Source organism: Dermacentor variabilis, chromosome 3, assembly GCF_050947875.1.
Source record: "Dermacentor variabilis isolate Ectoservices chromosome 3, ASM5094787v1, whole genome shotgun sequence".
Classification (NCBI taxonomy): domain Eukaryota; kingdom Metazoa; phylum Arthropoda; class Arachnida; order Ixodida; family Ixodidae; genus Dermacentor; species Dermacentor variabilis.
The window spans coordinates 181,082,744-181,101,748 of NC_134570.1; the positions used below are offsets into that span (position 1 = coordinate 181,082,744).

The 19,005-nt window shown below is 46.5% G+C and overlaps 1 long non-coding RNA gene across 1 annotated transcript in view; it reads right to left on the reverse strand.

Annotated features, from left to right (window-relative positions):
• Positions 1 to 15,228: 15,228 nt before the first annotated feature.
• The window catches only part of LOC142574347 (uncharacterized), a 37,778-nt gene continuing 34,001 nt past the window's right edge, over positions 15,229 to 19,005 (reverse strand). Inside the window, exon 3 of the long non-coding RNA XR_012826505.1 lies at positions 15,229 to 15,343. This is a non-coding gene — a long non-coding RNA (uncharacterized LOC142574347). The remainder of the gene's footprint in view (positions 15,344 to 19,005) is intronic.

Here is a 19,005-nt window from a genome sequence, read left to right on the forward strand (position 1 = left end):
TCCTCGAATATTCGCGTTTCTCTCTCTCTTTCCGGCCTTTCCTATCTTCTTCTCTCTTCTGATTACTTCCTTTCTCCTTGGTGGCAAGGGTTATATTTGGTAATCTATCACTATAACCATATTTGGTCATAGTGATGGCGTACGACTGGCGTCGTGCAGACTCGTTAGCAAGCTCTGCCACGTCCCGTTCGTTGGGCTCCATGGTGGGCGGTCGGCGCTGTTGCCGGACAAACACATGTTCCTATGGCAGCGCAAGCCTCTGTTGTTTATGATCGGCGTCTGAAAAGATGCTGCACCGAAGTACCACTTCAATTCTCCTTTCGAAGCAATGCTCCATCTTTCCCCAAATACCATGTAGTCCACAGTAAAAGCAACACGCCTGTTAGAAAGGTCTCTCCATTCCTGGTAGCCAAATGCCTGAAAGATAAAATCGGACAGACATACAAACCCTCCAAAATGCCTAGCGCGGACCTCCTCCTAGAAGTCAATAATAAAGATCAAGCAGATAAGCTGTCTGAACTTACCAGTATTGGCTAGGCGACAGTGACTGTTTCAGCCCACAAAACACTTTATGCAAGCAGTGGAGTAATATCTCAAGAAGACTTTATTGGTTTAAGCGACAAGGAACTGCTGGAAGGTTTCCAGGAACAGAATGTTACCAAAGTACAAAGAATAGTATTCCGCAGAAACGATCAAGAAATCCCCACCAAACATGTTATACTCACCTTCGGAACAAGCGTAATGCCTACCTCGCTTGATGCACGCTATATTAAAGTCAATGTGAGACCATATATTCCAAACCCCAGACGATGTTTCAAGTGCCAAAGGTTTGGACATGCTTCACATGCATGTCGAGGACACACAACTTGTGCTAAATGCAGCTCCAATGAACACCAATCTGAGAATTGCACCTCTTCCCCACATTGTGTTAACTGCAAGGAAGATCATCCAGCTTATGCGCGGTCCTGCCCTTGCTGGAAAAAAAAAGAAATCACTCTAACTGCCAAAGAAAAAATCTCGTTCTATGAAGCCAGAAAACGGGTGTCAAGCCTTCCTGGAAGAAGTTATGCCGATGTGACGCCGATGGAGGCCGCGTCACAGAGGTCTCAGGAGTCCTCCGAGACCACGCATAGTGGTCCCCCCGTGACCCCTCCCGCCCCCATGGTGGAAGCCGCCGGCGCTGCTCCATCCTCTTCAGAGGCCCTGCAGACACCAGTCCCGCAGGGCCCTAAAGTAAAGCGAACTCCAAGGCCCGAGGCACGTGTCTCGGCGCCAAACTCTCGGTCCTCTAGCGCCTCTGAGAGAGCGATGGAGGTCGACACAAATACTCCGGTGTCATTAATACCGAAGGACAAGCACTCTGTAGAGCGTGCTAAGAGGAACAAAATCCCAATAACCATTCAAAATGAGAAAGCGATAACCTAAAGGTTATCGCTCATTTGTGTTAGCCTTTAATAATCCATGTCACCTAACATCTCACCTATTATTTTTTCCGTAGTACCATTTCCTACCTCTCAATTTCAATATGGCTCTTATCATCCATTGGAATTGTAGACGTTTCATACACAATCTAGGTGACACCAAAGTGATCAACAGCTTTTCGCCAGTTGAAGTATGTCTCCAGGAAACAAACCTCGGTCAATGGTTTCACCGTTGTCAGAAGGGACCGCGAATGCTCCAGCCGTTTGTCAGGTGGAGTGGCTATAGTCGTGCAGGGCGGCACTCCTACCCGAAATGTCCAACTAAATACATCTTTAGAGGCCGTATCTGTCACCATTCTATCCTAGAAAACCATCACCATTTGCTCACTATATATTCCACCCCAAACACATTTTACTATTAAAGACTTAGAAAATATAACAGATCAGTTACCGGAGCCATTTGTCTTAGTAGCAGATTTTAATGCTCATTTTACTCTTTGGGGCAGTGTCAAAACTGACCAAAAGGGGCAACTCGTTGAAGATTTTATTCTATCAAATGACGTCTGTCTTTTAAACTCAGGTGTGCCAACTTATTTCTCACCGACTTCCCGCACTTTTAGTTGTTTAGATAAAGCTTTTTGTTCGCCCTCTCTTTTTACTGATCTTAAGCGGGAAGCTCTCGCCACGTCATATGGTAGCGATCACTTACCCGCACTCATCAAACTCCTATCATCACCACAAACTCTAGTAACTAGACCACGCCGATGGAAATTACAGCTCGCTGACTGGCAGGTTTTTATGAACAACGCGAAAGTAGAAAATGTATTTTCACCACAGCTTAGTAATGATGAACTTAATTAAAAAATCACTGAAGTTATAATCTCAGCGGCAGAAACGACAATACCACAAACATCGAGCCTTATGCGCAAAAAAATCTACCCCTGGTGGACTCCTGAGTGCACAGAAGCAAAAAAGCTCAAAAATAGGGCCTGGGGCATGTTACGATGACACCCGACCTATACCAACCCTTTACGCTTTAAGCAGGCCAAAGCCAAAGCACGATTTATCAGAAGGCAGGCAGAAAAATCATCGTGGAAAAAATACGTATCTTTAATAAACAGTTCAATCACATCTAAACGAATGTGGGAACAGGTTGGAAAGTTTCGGGGAGATTACACATCTTACACAATACCGTTACTTACAAGTCCAGGCACACAAACAACGATACAAGAACAGGCAGATATACTTGGAGAACATTTCGCGATGTAACCAGTTCAGGAAATTATACCAAGGAATTTTTACAGTGCCAACAGTCTGCTGAAAAACAGAAGCTGCCCACTACTGGCGCATCAAATGAACCGTACAATTCCCCCCTCACACAGCAAGAAATAAACAGTATTCTTTCTGCAGGGAAAAACACAGCGCCAGGTCACGACCGTATTCACTACGCCATGCTGGCTCATCTATCCCAAACATCTGTAGATGCTGTCCTTAACTTTTTAAAATTTATTCTGGGAATCCGACATAAGGCCGGAAGAGTGCAAAAAGGCAATAGTAGTTCCATTTCTAAAAGCCGGTAAATCCCCAACATCTGCAAGCAGCTACAGACCTGTTGCCCTCACAAGCTATTTGGCAAAATCATATGAAAGCATTATCAATATAAGACTCTCATTTATTTTAGAATCAAGAAACCTTATTGACTCCCACCAGTGTGAATATAAAAAGGGTTGTTCAACTACTGACCATCTTCGTCTAGAACATGAAATTCGATATGCATTTTTACACAAACAACACTGTCTTGCAGTTTTCTTCGGTGCATAGGGATGCCCAATGGACCGCCGAAAGGGAAGACAACTATGGCTTGACGGACAGAATCTAGGTCTTACTCTTGTCACGGATCCAACTTGTCCCACCCGTATGGGAAACAGCATTAGCAGAGACACCACTCCGGACTTAACATTCGCAAAACGAATTCCACAAGCACACTGGATCAACACACAAGACAACTTGGGCAGCGATCACTATTTAATCCAAACAACAGTTCGAGCAGGCCCGCGAAAGCCTAAGGGCCGTCAACTCTGCATAACGAACTGGGAGGCTTTCCGGCTGGCCAGAGCCCTCACCTCTTTCTCGGGTACCCAAGCCCCTTTCGAAGATTGGGTCGCATCCTTGCTGCAAGACGCGAGCGAAGCCACTAAATTGGTGCCTGAGGAAGCTAATCTCCAGGAGGCAGATAGCAAGTTACTGCATATGTGGGAAGCCCTCGCCAGTCTGCAACGCAGATACAAAGACAACAAGCTCAACCGAACGCTCAGGAAACGTATTAGTACTCTCACCCTTCACATCGAAGACTACGCAGGACAACTTACTCGTCAAAATTGGCACAGCACATGCGACAGCATGGAGCGGCAACCAAACCTGCCCAAAACGTGGAATATCCTCCGTTACCTCCTCGATCCGGCCAACAGCAAGAACACACAACAGCACAACTTGCAAAAAATTATTCACACCCATCCGGGCACGGACGCACAAGTTCTTCAAGAGCTGATAGACCGATACATAGGACCTCAACCTACTACACCCGCTCCAGCATACACAGGCACCGCTAACGACCACCTGGACGCGCCCATACAAGCAGCAGAAGTGCGGGAAGCCATCCTCGCACTCCGCCCTAACTCGGCCCCGGGACCTGATGGCATTACTAATAAAATGCTTCGCAACCTAGATGAGGATTCTATACTAGCCCTCACAGCTTATTTTAACGCATACTGGGAAACTGGAAACCTCCCCTCACAATGGAAAGAAGCCAAAATTATTATGATTCCCAAACCCGGGAAGCGCCTCCTACTCGAAAACCTCCGCCCTATCTCCCTCACTTCATGTGTCGGAAAGGTCCTCGAACACGTCATCCTCACACGCTTACACAGACATATGAACGACAACGACCTCTTCCCCAATACCATGATTGGCTTCCGCCCGAAACTTTCTCCTCAAGATATCATGATTCAGCTCAAGCACCAAATTATCGATGGCGACAAAAGCTCCAGGCTGGACACCAAAGCCATCTTGGGACTAGACCTAACCAAGGCATTCGATAACGTCACGCATGATGCCATACTGAACCAACTGGCACAACTTCAGGTTGGTCATCGAGCATATAACTACGTGAAGAATTTTCTTATAGGTCGCACGGCCACCATTACCATCGGAGGGTTGCAGTCGCCAATTATTCACTTCGGCAGCAAAGGCAGGCAGCAAGGATCGGTTCTATCCCCTTTTCTGTTCAAGGTGGCCTTGCTCGGACTACCGCCTGCATTAGCTAGCATCCCCAACCTCACGCATAGCCTCTACGCAGACGATATCACCCTGTGGGTCACCGGGGGCAGCGATGGGGACATCCAGAACACGCTGCAGCAAGCCATCAACGAGGTCGTTGCATACGTAGAACCGCGCGGCCTGGCGTGCTCCCCACAGAAATCGGAGCTCCTTCTGTACAAGCCTAATTGGGGAGGTCGACGCCCAGACCCTCACCCGCCCGAGATAGAAGTCCACGTGCACCAGCAACGCATACCTACTGTACCTAGCATTCGTATCCTTGGCTTACGCATCCAACATAATGGCAGAAACACGGAGATACTCAAGCCATTAGATAATAATGTACACCAAACCACTCGCCTCATTGCACGGCATGAAAGAAAGCAACCTTATACGCCTGGTAACCGCCTACGCCCTGAGCAGGATCACCTATGTCGCCCCGTACCTTAGCCTCAATGCAACTGACAAGCTCAAACTCAACACCATGATCAAGAGGGCCTATAAACAAGCCCTACATCTTCCAATCACCACCTCTAGCGAGAAACTGGACGCCCTCGGCATCCATAGCACCATAGACGAGCTTATTGAAGCGCAGCGTATTAGCCAATACGAACGACTCGCCAATTCCACCACGGGCAGGCACATTCTAGGCACCCTAGGCATAACCTACACCACCCAATTCAGACCAAAAGTACTCATCCCTCCAAACATTCGTGCTCAACTAGTTATCCCACCCATACCTCGCAATATGCACCCTAAACACAATCCGGAGCGACGTGCAGAACGAGCTAAACGACTACAAAAACGACCAAGCCGCTGACGTAACCTACGTCGACGCAGCAGAATACCCCAACCAAAATGCCATGGCGGTCGTCGCAGTCGCGGGTTCGCAGTACCGCCTCGCCGCGGCCGCATCAATATTCACCACGCAACCCGAAGTAGGAGAAGAAACGGCCATCGCTTTGGCTTACGCGGCTACCAATGCACACTGCATCATAAGCGATTCAAAAACGGCCATTCGTAACTACACAAAAGGACTGATAGCAACCCAAGCACAGAAGATTCTCTCTGGCACTCCTCCCTCAAGGCAACGCCGCGTGCAGATCATCTGGACCCCTGGTCACTCGGGTCTGGCTGGAAACGAAGCCACCCACGATGCCGCCCGAGCTCTCGCACACCGGGCGCATCATCCTTCTCCTGCGTCTTCCGATCCCGACCAGCCCTCTGTTCTGCATCGCGGTCACACGCGGGACCGAATGGTCACGTTGAGAGAAATTCTCCTGCACTACCGCAGGGAGCGGTTACGCTACCCCCCAGCACACAAAACACTGAATAAATCTCAATCTACCACTTGGCGACTCCTTCAGACACGAACCTTTCCGAACCCCGTGCTTTACAACCGCATGTACCCCGATGCATACCCTCCACTCTGCAGGCCCGCGCTGACCTTGATCATATTATCTGGCAATGCCCCAAAGCCTCACCCACCAACACCTCCCACACTAACACACGCATACCTACGGCCGAGCAGTGGGAGACATTGCTGCTCAGCTTGGACCCAGAGGAGCAGCTCTGGGCCGTCCGGATGGCCGAAGACGCCGCCAGAATGCAAGGACTGGCTGCCGTCTGAGGAAGGGGGGATTGGGGGTTAGTCTCCCGACCCCCGCCACCCCTGAACCCCATCAACGACATAACAAAGTTTTATCTCTCTCTCGATTTAGAAAAAGCCTATGATGCCCCATGGAGATATGAAATTTTAAGAGATCTGGCTGACCTCTGCATCCGGGCTAAAATGCTAAACTGCTTAGCTGATCTTATGTCTAATAGAACATTCCAGGTGCGCCTGGGCTCAGTACAATCCCATACATTTAAACAAGAAAATGGTTTTCCACAAGGCTGTGTTCTCAGCACGACACTATGTATAGTAAAAATGAACCCAGTTAATAAGCTCATACCGTCATCTCTTTTGCACTCTTTTACGTAGACGATCTCCAAGTGGCTTGCCGCGCCTCAAATTAGCTAACCTGTGAAAGGCAGCATCAACTCACAATAAATAAACTTACACAATGGGCAAACAAAAATGGTTTTGGTTTCAGTTTCTCCCCACAGAAAACAGTTACTCTTTTGTTCTCACAGAAACGAGGGCTACTCAGCGATCCAGTCCTAAAATTGAACGACAGCATACTGCCGGTGAAACACGATCATAGGTTTTTAGGGGTAACCTTTGAGACCAAACATAACTTCCTAACTCACATAAAAGCACTAAAGATTAAAGCAAATAAAGCTCTAAATATCCTTATAATTTTGTCTCATAAACACTGGGGTTCCGACCGAACGTGCCTTTTACGTGTTTATCGGTCTCTTGTGCGTAGCCTTTTAGACTACGGCTCCGTGGTTTATGGCTCAACCAGACAGTCCTACATCCAACGACTTGATCCAGTAGATAACCTTGGACTGTGACTGGCAAGTGGTACCTACAGAACTTCACCTATTCAAAGTTTATACGTCGAGTGTAATGAACCCTCCTTACAGCAGCGCAGAGCATTACCCACTTTTTCTTACGTACTCAGAATTCATTCATGACCGCAACACATATGCTACAACATCCTCACACAATGAAACTCACGCTTACACAACACAAATAAACCGAACATGATTAGGCCACTCGTCCTGCGGTATGAGCAATACTGTCGGGACTATGACATTCCCCACAAAGTCCTCCACGTTCCCAAGAAACCACAACGGTTGCCCCCCCCCCCCGTGGTACGATTTCGCACAGTTTTGCGACTGGACATTAACACATTTAAGGAAAACAGACACTCCACGCGAAGACATTATACAAGAATTCCATATTCTTCTGGACAAATATCATAATAACATGCAATATTACACTGATGGCTTTAAAACAAAAGATCACGTGGGTGTGGGGGCCGTAACGGAAAATTGGGGAAAATTCGATTGGCCCAACACGCTTCTGTTTTCACGACCGAAGTTTACGCTATATGGGCTGTTAAAAAGGTTATCACTGATAAACACAAACATGCACTCATACACTGACTCTTTAAGCACACTGAAGGCTCTACAGCTAAAATCTGAGTGTGAACCCCTGATAGGGGACATTTTAAACGTGTTGGCGCTTAACAAATACGGGAGGTCAATTCGTTTCTGCTGGGTTCCAAGCCATCTTGGGATACCGTGTAACGAAGTAGCTGATAGATGTGCATCGATGGCAGCGTACAAAGAGACAACAAACGCAACACTTCCATACAAAGATAACATCCGTGCGATTAAAAAAGCCTTAATGGCAAAATGGCAACGCGATTGGGACCGTTGTGCCGACAACAAGCTACATCTCACTAAACCCATAGTTGAGGAGTGGTACTCATGTTATCATCAAGAGCGGTTCGTCGCAGTAATTTTATACCGACTACGCATTGGGCACACACACATCACACACAATTATTTACTTACAAAAGAAGACACACCAACATGCGAGAAATGTCAAGAACCAATAACAGTTATGCACATATTACTGACATGTACGCATATTGAAACACACAGACGAGCACTTTTGCACAAATTATATCAACTACACATATCTTTACATTGCTCTAGTTTTAGGTGATGTTCCACTAGTACCATTTTGTGACGTCCGTAAATTTCTAGAAGACACTGGCTTTTTAAATAAAATGTAGATTAGCAAAGCCTTTTCCTTCACAAACTGGATTTTAAAACACCTCTTGTTTGGCGCAGCATAGCCTCAGCCGCTTTTGCGCCATTAAACCCCATTTAACTAGCTAACTAACTGCTTCTCCTATGCGTTATCTCGCATCGTTATCTGTTACTTGGTATTGTAGCCCACTACTTCGTGCCACGATGGCCCAGTCACAAAAGACGACGAGGGCACTCTCAGCACGCTGACGGTGCGCGAGCAGTGGAATGGGCGGAATGAGGCTTGCGCCTTATTGAGCGGGTTCCGCTAAAAATGTAATTTGCGGACACCAGGAACCAGTGTCTGCATGGCTTTTCTTCACCTACAACACGGACGTGTTCCGACCCTCTCCATTCAGTCGTCGGTCGCTCACAGCGTGAAACATTATATCGTCACGACTGTAGCTCCCATATTCGCTTGGGCTCGTCACCTCACGCTGGATAGTCTGTCACGAAAAATGTGTTTTAACACATGCTTGACCTTGCCTTCATTCGTCTCTCCTCCAGTCTTTGGCGTCGCCACTCCATATTGTGCCCAAGAAGACCGGTGACCACCGCCCCTGCGGCGATTACCGTGCTCTCAACAAGGCAACCGTCTCGGATCGGTACACAATACCTTAATTTAGGATTTTACAGCCGCACTGCGTGGCTGCACGATCTTTACCAAGGTCTACTAGTTGAAAGCCTACCACCATATTCCTATGGAACCCTCAAATATTTCGAAGACCGCCATTATAGCACCCTCCAGCCTGTTAGAATGTCTTGGCATTCCTTTAAGTCTTCGCATTGCGGCCCAGATTTCTCAGTGTTTCGTTGACCAGGTATTAGTTGGCCAAACGTGCTGCTTTGCCCGTCTTGACATCCTTGCCTACAGCACCACCGCCGAAGCCCATAGGCTCCATCTACGTCAAGTGCTCGCAAAATTCAGAAAGTTTCGTCTTCTCGTTAACGCTCCGAAGAGCGAGTTTGTGTTATGGAGTTTGATTTCTTTGGTCATCGCGTCAACGCAGATGGTATTCGTCGTTTCGCGACCCGCGTCACAGCCATCCGTGACTTTCTTCAGCCATCCACTATCAGGTGACTGCGCTATTTTCTTGGCCTCGTCAACTATTGCCGCTGCTTCATTCCTAGCTGCACGAATATACTTCAGCTTCTCCACGACCTTCTCTCGAGCCTCAGGGCACGGAATACTCCTGTAGCCTGGAGCGACACCGCTGACCGCGCGTTTAGATGCATCCAAGAAGCCATTGCCAGCGTGACGCTCCTGGTCCACCAAAAATGCGACGCCCCAGGATATGTGATGGTTGTCGCATCGCACACCGCTGTCGGTGCAGTCATGCAGCAGTTCGTTGCTGGTGCTTGGCAGCCCATCGCCTTCTGTTCCAACAAACATTCGCCCCCTACAGCGCGTTCTACCGAGAGCTGTTCGCCATCTAATTGGCTGTCAACCACTCTCGACGTTTTCTGGAGGGACCCTTCTTCTTTGTCTATACCGACCATAAACCACTGACTCCGCCCTAGCATCCAGCAGTACCTCCTACGTGCCCCGTGAAATGAAAGAGCTCGCCTCATTTCTGAATAGACCAGCGACATTCGTCAGGTCAGCGGAAAGTCCAACGTTGTGGCCGACGCAATTCCTCGGGCCGCTATCCATGCAAAGGGCAACGGCCGACCTGTCATCGACTTTAAGGCCAGGGCTACCGCCCGATTGTGATTAACAAAAAATTCATAACTTCACCCTATGCTTCTTGGTCGTTGTTGCAGATCATAATTTGTGATCGGAACTACATATTTTGAATGCAGACTAGAGGACGAGAGGGCGAGAGAGCAAATGATAAATGAAATGTAGGGAAGTTAACCAGGACTGAGCCGGGTTGGCTACCCTACACTGGGGAAAGGGGAAAGGGGAGAGAAAGACTAAAAGAAGACAAAGTCTATGGATGGATATGGATGGGTATGGATGGGTATGGATGGATATGGATGGATGGAGTCTATGGATATCATTCGGTCACTCAGTCCGGATCACAGATGGTGAGTCGATCCGGTAGCTTTGAAAAACCGCAGCAACGCTTTTGTGGCTTTCTGTAGCTGCGATATAGGAGGCCATGGTCCCAAGATGTTGTTCGAGGTGAACGGTGTTCTACCTAACTGACTGAGAGATGTGCAAAGGCCATGGCTTTCATTTTCAAAAGATGGGCAGTAGCACAGTAGCTGTTCTATAGTTTCCTCGACATCGCAGGCATTGCACCCGGCGCTCGCAGCCATTCCAATCAAAAACGTATCTGCATTGGTGAATGCGACGCCCAAGTGTAAGCGGCACAGCATTGTTTCCTCATTTCGCTCAAGCCCTGGTAACAGCCGCAGTTGCATGGAAGGGTCGAGTGAATGCAATTGAGCTTGGGTGAATTCAGGTGTGTGCCACTTCTCCAATGTCATACGATGTGCTAGCTTGCTTAAGTGTTGGGCTGCGTCAGTCCGCGATAAAGGTACACAAACAACGGTTGCTCCTTCGTGTGCTTTTTTAGCAGCTTCGTCAGCGAGGTCGTTGCCGGAGATACCGCAATGGCCAGGCAGGCACTGAAACACGACGTCGTGTCCTTTCACTATCATACGATGATGCATTTCTCCTATCTCCGACACGAGTTGTTCACAGGACCCGCGACGAAAAGATGACAGTAGACATTGCAAGGCCGCCTTCGAATCGCAGAATATTGCCCACTGATTAGCGGGTTGGCTGTTAATATAATCAACGGCACCTCGGAGGCCAACATGAATAAAGGAGGTACAAGCTTCAGTTAGCAAGTAGTCGGTGTTGTTTCATACAAAGGGAAAACATGCAGGCACTATTGTACTAGATGCGGGCATACATAATAACACACTCGTATTCGTACTCCTATACCCGCTACGCCGCAACGTATAACGAAATGTATCAATGCACCGGCAGCAGTAGATTAGTGGTTAGGGAGCTGCACTGCTGTGCTCGTGGGGACGAGTTCAAACCCGACACGGCGGCCACGTTTCAAGGGAGGTGAAATGCAACAGCGCTCTTGGACTCAGGTTCAGGTATCTGTGAAAAACCCTAAGCAGCCCAAAATTAACCTGGAACATCCTACTACTGCCTGTCTCATTATCATATCACTATAAGTTCACAGCGATAGACGCCACGCTCGACTAAAAGCATACTTTTTGTTCTGAGCTTACTTGTGGATTTTTTATTTCATCTTTTCCTCGTCATTTTCCATAACGACTCTACTATATCACCAAACATAAACTTCTGACGGTTCCGCTTCATCCTTCTTGTTCTTGCTTTGTGTTTAGGTAGTCTCTTGTGTTAGAAAACTTTCATGTATGCTAAAGTGAAGATGAAACACGCCTAATAAGTAGCTACTGTTAAATTTATTGCAAAATCATTGTGTCTTTTTCTCGCAGCATTTTGGCCATTTATATGCCGATGTTTCGGTAGTGTCAGATGGAGGAGGACACCTGTAAGGAAGGAAAGAAAATAGGCATTAAACTGTTTTAGAATGGCCGGTCCCCAGACATTAGCGTGTCGCCACAGCGCATGCACCGAATCCAAGCGGTATCTTTTGTTTTGGCATTTCTCACGCCACCAACACTTACTTTGAAAATTAGTGTAAGTGCCCCAAACGCTCAAACCTGCTTTGCGTCGTCACAACGCCGCCGTCAACACTTCAAAAACGCGTCAGTACCTCCTCAGCGAAAATAATAAGCTCTCAGATGTACATTTGTTTCTCCGAAAACATAACCACTTACCTTATTTCATGCTTTTCTTCTTTGTCTGGCATTATGTTCTCATTTTATTTCCGGCTGCAGGAAGGACGCTGTAATCACGTTATGCTTAGGCAAGCCGGCAAACCTATGCTAAAGCACCTTTCCGACAGAGCAGGCTAAGTGGCCGCTTCTTGGGACACACTAAGCTTTGGACCCGTATTCTAGCCCTCCTTATTATTTTGCATGCAGATATTGCGTATAGTCAGCAGCACGAAGATTTGAATTCTTGTGTTGCCGAAACGACGGGCCATCAACACTAATAGGCTACATGTCTAAAATTCTGAAAAAAAAAATACGTCAGTGACATGCTCACTCTATTTTTCCAACGTATGACTATATCCCTATGCCTTGCAGTGATTCGGCATGCAATTATAGAAATATATTGTCACGTATATTGAAAAGAACAGGTGGTGTTAACAAGGAGCAGCTGGCTGAGCGCTTACAGATACCTTAATTGGCTTGGAACGCGTGCAGGAGCGAGCTTACTTCTTCCTTTCACGAGCCGTACATTACACCTGGAGACATTGCTCCCCTTCGAAAAAGGCATCGCCTTGACGCTGAAGAAGCAGTGTAAATACGAGGTTGAAAATAATGAAAAGTTTTCGTTGTACACTCTATTTACACAAACTTAGGAGTTCGAAATAAACCTCAGTTTTCGACCGAGTCATCTGCTTCGTGAATGCAGTTCGTTTATCGGTCCACAAGCTTGCGTATTCGTTCCAAGAAGATGGTTTTCGGTTGGTCGCGAAGGCTCTTTTGCATCGTTTCCAGCTCGTTTAGGCCTGGGAGTCTGACAAGATCGAAAAGCATCCTTGAGCGGCCGAAACAGCTGAAAGTCACCTCAAGGATGATTTGTGCAGCAGGAATATGACTGATGTTACGCTATATGGTAAATTACTTCTTCGTCAGAATGACATCTTTAAGCATGCTGAATCTTGTCGTCTGTGGCCGAGGTTGCCAGGTGCTCAGCTGCGTCGTCCTGCTTCTCCCTCATCCAGCCACTTTTAAATTCTCAATTCAAGAAAAAAACTGTTTATGTACAACACTCCGTCCTTAGTGTGCGCCAAAACTCTCTCATGTATTCAAGCCCTTTTCTCACGTTCCAACGAGTGAAATTGGACCATTGATCCTTGTTACTTCTCGGTACATAATTGCGGTGGAGCGAGTATGATCTCTTTGCAGTAGAACAAAAAAAAAACTCACTGGACGGTTGCGAGTGTGTTACGCCCATGTTTGGGCGCGTTATGTGATGTGGGCTATCGTTTCTAGCATGCGATCTCCAGCTCGCCGAATAATTTGGGCATCTGAAGCTCCCGCTTCCTTCATAACTTTTCAGTGTAAAGGATCTTGTCTAGCCTTATCGTTTTTTTACTACATTACACTCTGGTACTACTGTGTTCGCTGGCGTTTTAAGCATCACTAACGCATCCGTAGACGCTATGGCGACGATGGCATGACGAAAATTGGATGACCAATCTGAAACGATGACGCCGCTTTAACGATTTATGTCGCTCTTTCATCATCTCATCAAAGTTTTCGCGCTAAAATAGTAAAATGAATTGCCAACTACCCAATCTCTCACATTGCTATACCTTAAGATGCGTACATTGTTGGGCAAGTTGGTGAAGCATACTCTGATACAATGAAGCGCAATATACACGCCCTTGTGGGGGACTTCGGAATAATTTGGGACACCAGGGGTTTATTAATGCGCACACGAGTGTTTTCGCATTTCGCTTCCATCGAAATGCAGCCGTCGTGGCCAGAATTCGGTCCAGCGATCTCGTGCTAAGCAGCCCAACACCGTACCCACTAAGCTACAGCGGCGGGTGCATGCAGCAGCAGTGGCAGGTGGTAAGGTTGTAGTCCTTTAGCACATAACCTTAGTATTGCAGAACTTATTGCTGGGCGAGTTCGCTGATCTTTATTACAATATTCGCGGCAAAAGTAACTATGCAAAGGCGAGACAGGCCTTGGAAGCATATGGTATCAGGATGTGGGAAATAGGTGTGGCACGTCTCTTTCTTTATATGACGTGAACCTCTGTCTCTTAGATGCATCGGTATAAAATGATTTTTCGCTGTTGGCTTATTTTAACCCATCAAAGGAAGATGATGCATGCAGAACTCTACTATTAATGAATGTATGTGCTATCACTTAAAATTTGAGTTTGAAACGGCGATTTGCTTGGCTGTCACCTTTTTTCGCGTACGCTCTATCTTGCATATACATTTCTTGCGCCCTTAGCTCTGTAATCAATACCCTGAGTACTCTGCCAGAGCTGGCGTTGCTACTTTGATCTTAGAGGAGAAATCTATGTGCTTCATCCAACATCGATGTCCTTACACGTGGTGATCTCAATATTTGGGGCTGATACCCTTCCAACCAAAACTTATATAAATTATCCCTTCTCCAACGTTGAAATGCCTGAGCTTTAAGTTACGGCATAATTAAGACAATAGAATGAATGACTTCAAGATGTCCAAGTATCCGATCTTCAACAAAATATCCTCAAAACATTAAATGGAGTTTATGAAAAATTATGTTCATGATAGAAACTTCGAGGAGCAATGAATGCATAACTGCAATGTTTGAACACTGCTTGTTATTTTTCTAACTGAAATTGTTTTTGTGTCTGCTTTTTGCTCGTATACAGCCTTTTTACAATCTTCCCTTCTAAGACAACCGTGTAGGTGTACCGAAGCGCCTCACCAATTTCTGTTATTTCCTTGAGCCCACCAGTCTAGTGATCAGGTATTTACTCCTTCCTAACTGCTGTAATTTCGCAAATATAGGTAGTTTCTAAAATTAAAATAAGCATAACTAATAACTTTTTATTTCACCTATCTACGGAGAGACGTTTGGACGCATATTACGAAATATGACGTCAGTAGATCTAACCTAGGTTTGATAACTGTCATGTAGCTACTATACTAAGTTGAATAAGCACTAAACAAATTTGTTTGAGCTTGTATCTTACCCTGCAATTATAACTTCGCCAGAATAGGAGCTTTCAGTTGCTTTACACGTTAGTCGCTCGCAGGGCCACTCATAGGTTCCCGTAGCATTCGGAGGAAGTTGCACGTCACGATACAAGCACCAGCCTGAAAAAAAAGATAATAAATGAAGATATTTACATACCATAGCTAAAGAACGCGAAACCAGGACCGGTATCTAATGAGTCATTGGATACCGCGGGGGTTTATTCAACAATAAAGAAACAGAGCCCGCTGACTGCACTTGCTGGTGTCCACTTCTGCTGAGTATTATACTGGGAATTCCACATAAATATCCAAAAATTTAAAGACATTCAAGTGCCACGCAGGTGAACAAAGCCACGGTAATGTTGACTGCCGTTGCTTCGAGCAAGACAGACAATTTTTGGTAGTTGTCTTATCTAAAAATTAGTACTTGTTACCTGATCGACTGCACAATTGATATATTAAGAGCAAAAGTGTTGATGAAAAAATTTTAGATGATCCTTAACAATTCCCGATCAGTATTTTTCTTGGTGAATACGCGCTTCAGAAGTCTTTATTTACATTCAGATAAAGCCCATGAAATGCGAAAAAGTGCCTTGATAATTTTTATACAGTGCCACTGCCACTATGACACAACATTTATTTGTTTCCTAAACAGCCATTACCGTATTAGTTTGAAAACAGTACGAGCCACCAGCTTACATGGGCACAAAATTTGGCTCACTTGCGCCAACTTGTTTTCGTCGGAAAAGGTACAGTGGGTGAGGGAAACACCTGGTTAGGGGATGAAATACCTGGTTAGAGAAGGAAGACGGCACACAATCGCGACTAATGTCGCATCACTGGAGCAGCAGGAGCAGTTGGAACGTCTGAATTCTGTAGATCTAGATAATATAGAGGTCAGCAAGGGACTTGAACTGATCACGAAAGGCTCCCTCACGGAAGAGCTGAGAGGAGATGAATCACAAGCCGACGCATGGCGTCAGGCGAAAGAAGGGCTGCGCATATCGTAGTCAATATCCACTTGCTTTATCAGAGGGAGCAACACAGTTAGAGTCGGCAGTTAGTAGTACCGAAGTCCCACTGAACCGAAACGTTAGTGTTAGCATGCGAGAGCCTTTACGGGGGTCACTTCTCAGAAAAGAAACACTAACAAAAAGAAGCGTATAAAAGTGGCCTTCTGTTGGCTATCCTTGGGTTTTAAATTGAAGCGCCATTGCCAGAGTTGTCACGGGTATCAGCTGTTATGTAGAGACCAGTGGAGAAATTTCAATGTTAAATTAACCAAGGATGTCATGGACAGATTAGGAACTGTGGGTACTGCGCGGCCCGCCCGTACCCAAGAGCGCCCAGCCCAGCCTCGAACCACCGCTTGCGCTCTGCTTCTTTGACTGCTGGCTCCGATGCCAGAGTTCTCATACTGCCCCTCCCTCTTCAAAGGTTATGATGGCGTTTTGGCACGTAAAATCCCATATTTCAAGGTTATGATGGCATTGGCCCACGACGTCTTGCAGCGACGGCACAGCACGCTCGGCGGCGGGCAAACCTTGCAGACAGCTGCATAGAACGAGAATGGGCGGAGCAGGCAACGTGCGGGTAACCAACGTCTTCTAGGAACCCAAAGGCCCTGAAGCTGACTATTCGTTATTTGAGGTACGTTAGGCTTGACCACCGCAAAGTGACGGTATGTGGAACGGTGGAAAGGTAGTTTCACGGGTGGTCTGCGTCATATAACGTAACGCATGGAAGGGAGTGGGACTGCTACGTTTCACTTGCTGTCGACGTAACGCGAATTGGCGCACTACAATCCTGCGGCGTCATCGTGCGAACCTAATTATGGTCGCGCACAACATGGGCCCCTCAGCATCCTCGGTAAATCGTGCACCTCAGAGTGGACTCCTGAAATAGTGCTAAGGGAACAAGCGGTGGCGTAACTTAAGGATCTCGGTAAACAGATCAGCAGGACAGCGAAAATTGTTGATGCAGCAAAACTGTAGACGCAATGCAGAAAATTTATGCACAGAGGTATAACCTGCGCTCCACCCTAAATAAGTTTACCGCTGGAGAACAGGTCCTTGCCAAACAAAGTAAGGGCGGCAACAAACTACAACCAAAGTGGTAAGGTCCCATACTCATGAATGAGACAGTGGAGGTCCAGGTTTGGATAGACGCTATGGCATTTCAAGAAAGTGTATCTCCATCGGAGAATTGCTCTTTTTCGCGCTGCTACCGTGCACTCGAGTCATTGAGGGACGCCCACTTCGGACCTTAAACACATCCGCCCCCTTACCTACCAGTGCTATGGCTAGCAGAGCATAACATAAAGGAAATTAACTGGCGATTATCATATATAAGGTTTTATGGCGCAAGGGCCTTCAAACTGTCGCTGTAAAGTGCGTAAACTGTACACGTAATAAAATTACGACAATCACTAATGCTGTCTCCTATCAACACGAAAGTTGCGTTCTGTAAGGATAGTCAGTAGAATTATAATGTAATAAATAATAATAATAAATTTGGAATAAATAAATAGGATGATAATCACTAGTGATGTATGCTGTGGCCATGAAAGTTGTTCGATTAAAAAGGGATAGCGCTGGGAACGTGTGAGTGCTCGTAGCACTCGTACCTCACCAGTGAGCCCTTGAACGCGAGCGTTGGGAGGCACACACTTTACAAAATGCTCTCGCAGCAGCCGCCTCTAGCGAGAGGATGTGCTACGAATCTCTTGCGTTGATAACTTGCAACAGAAGATTATCTTACGGCAACTTGCAGACTAACTTAGTATGAAAAAATGGTTCAATGCAAAGAAATATTGCTGGGTGGAGGGAGACGTCTTATCTGCATGCCGGCGTAAAGTAAAGTACTTTTTTTCCTGGAGCTCCTACTTCCTGACACTCTATAAAAACATCAAGGACCGTTAGCACTACGCCCCATTTGTCGCACACAAGAGACTGATCAGCGGTCCACAGGTAGGAGTGACTGCCATACGTGTGGCCTATCCTGAGACTGGAGATAACTTCGCTTTGCTTTACTTTTGTAAGCTGTGGCCAGTTTTCTACGTTTGGCTTCATAACGTGAACTTTGCCAAGTGTTTAAGTGTTGTACATACGTTGCTAATGGCCCTGCAGTTTCTTGCGTAGGAAAGGCTTTAAATCTACAGCAGGAACAGCTATGGAATAATTTCTTGGTTTGGTAGTTATTGATGTAGCTATACGGTCTGCAAGCATGTTCCGCCGATGCCTCAGTGGCCAGCTACCCAGGTTAATATGAGAAGCTGGTTATATACATACAAATCACATAGGATTTAATAAGGCTTAGTAAGACAGGATAGTTATTCTTTTGTAGAAACATTTAGATTTTGACGACGAATAATTAATCTGTAAATATGATACCGTTTTATAGTTTTTGTTGCGAAAAGAATGGGCCCACTGCATCATAAGAAATGCTGGCATGTGATTTTGATACATCAGTGCAAAATTCTTGTCACCACTACATTGACTTTGTAAGGTCGCTTTGCCTTTGTACGGTCGCAGTTTCGCCGTTGTCAGTGATCACCATGCAGATTGCTAGCTGACTCATTTAAGCGATCCAGCTGGTCGGCTTGCGCGCAGGGAACCTTCGGCTCTAGGAGTTCTACTTCACTGTTGCATGCAAATCGGGGAAACGGCACACCGACTCTGACTGTCGGTCTCCCATTGAGACTGCAGTGCACGACGGTGATGACGCGGCTTTTCTATGCACGCTAGATACTGTCATGGTTTCACGCCAGCAACGCGGCGACA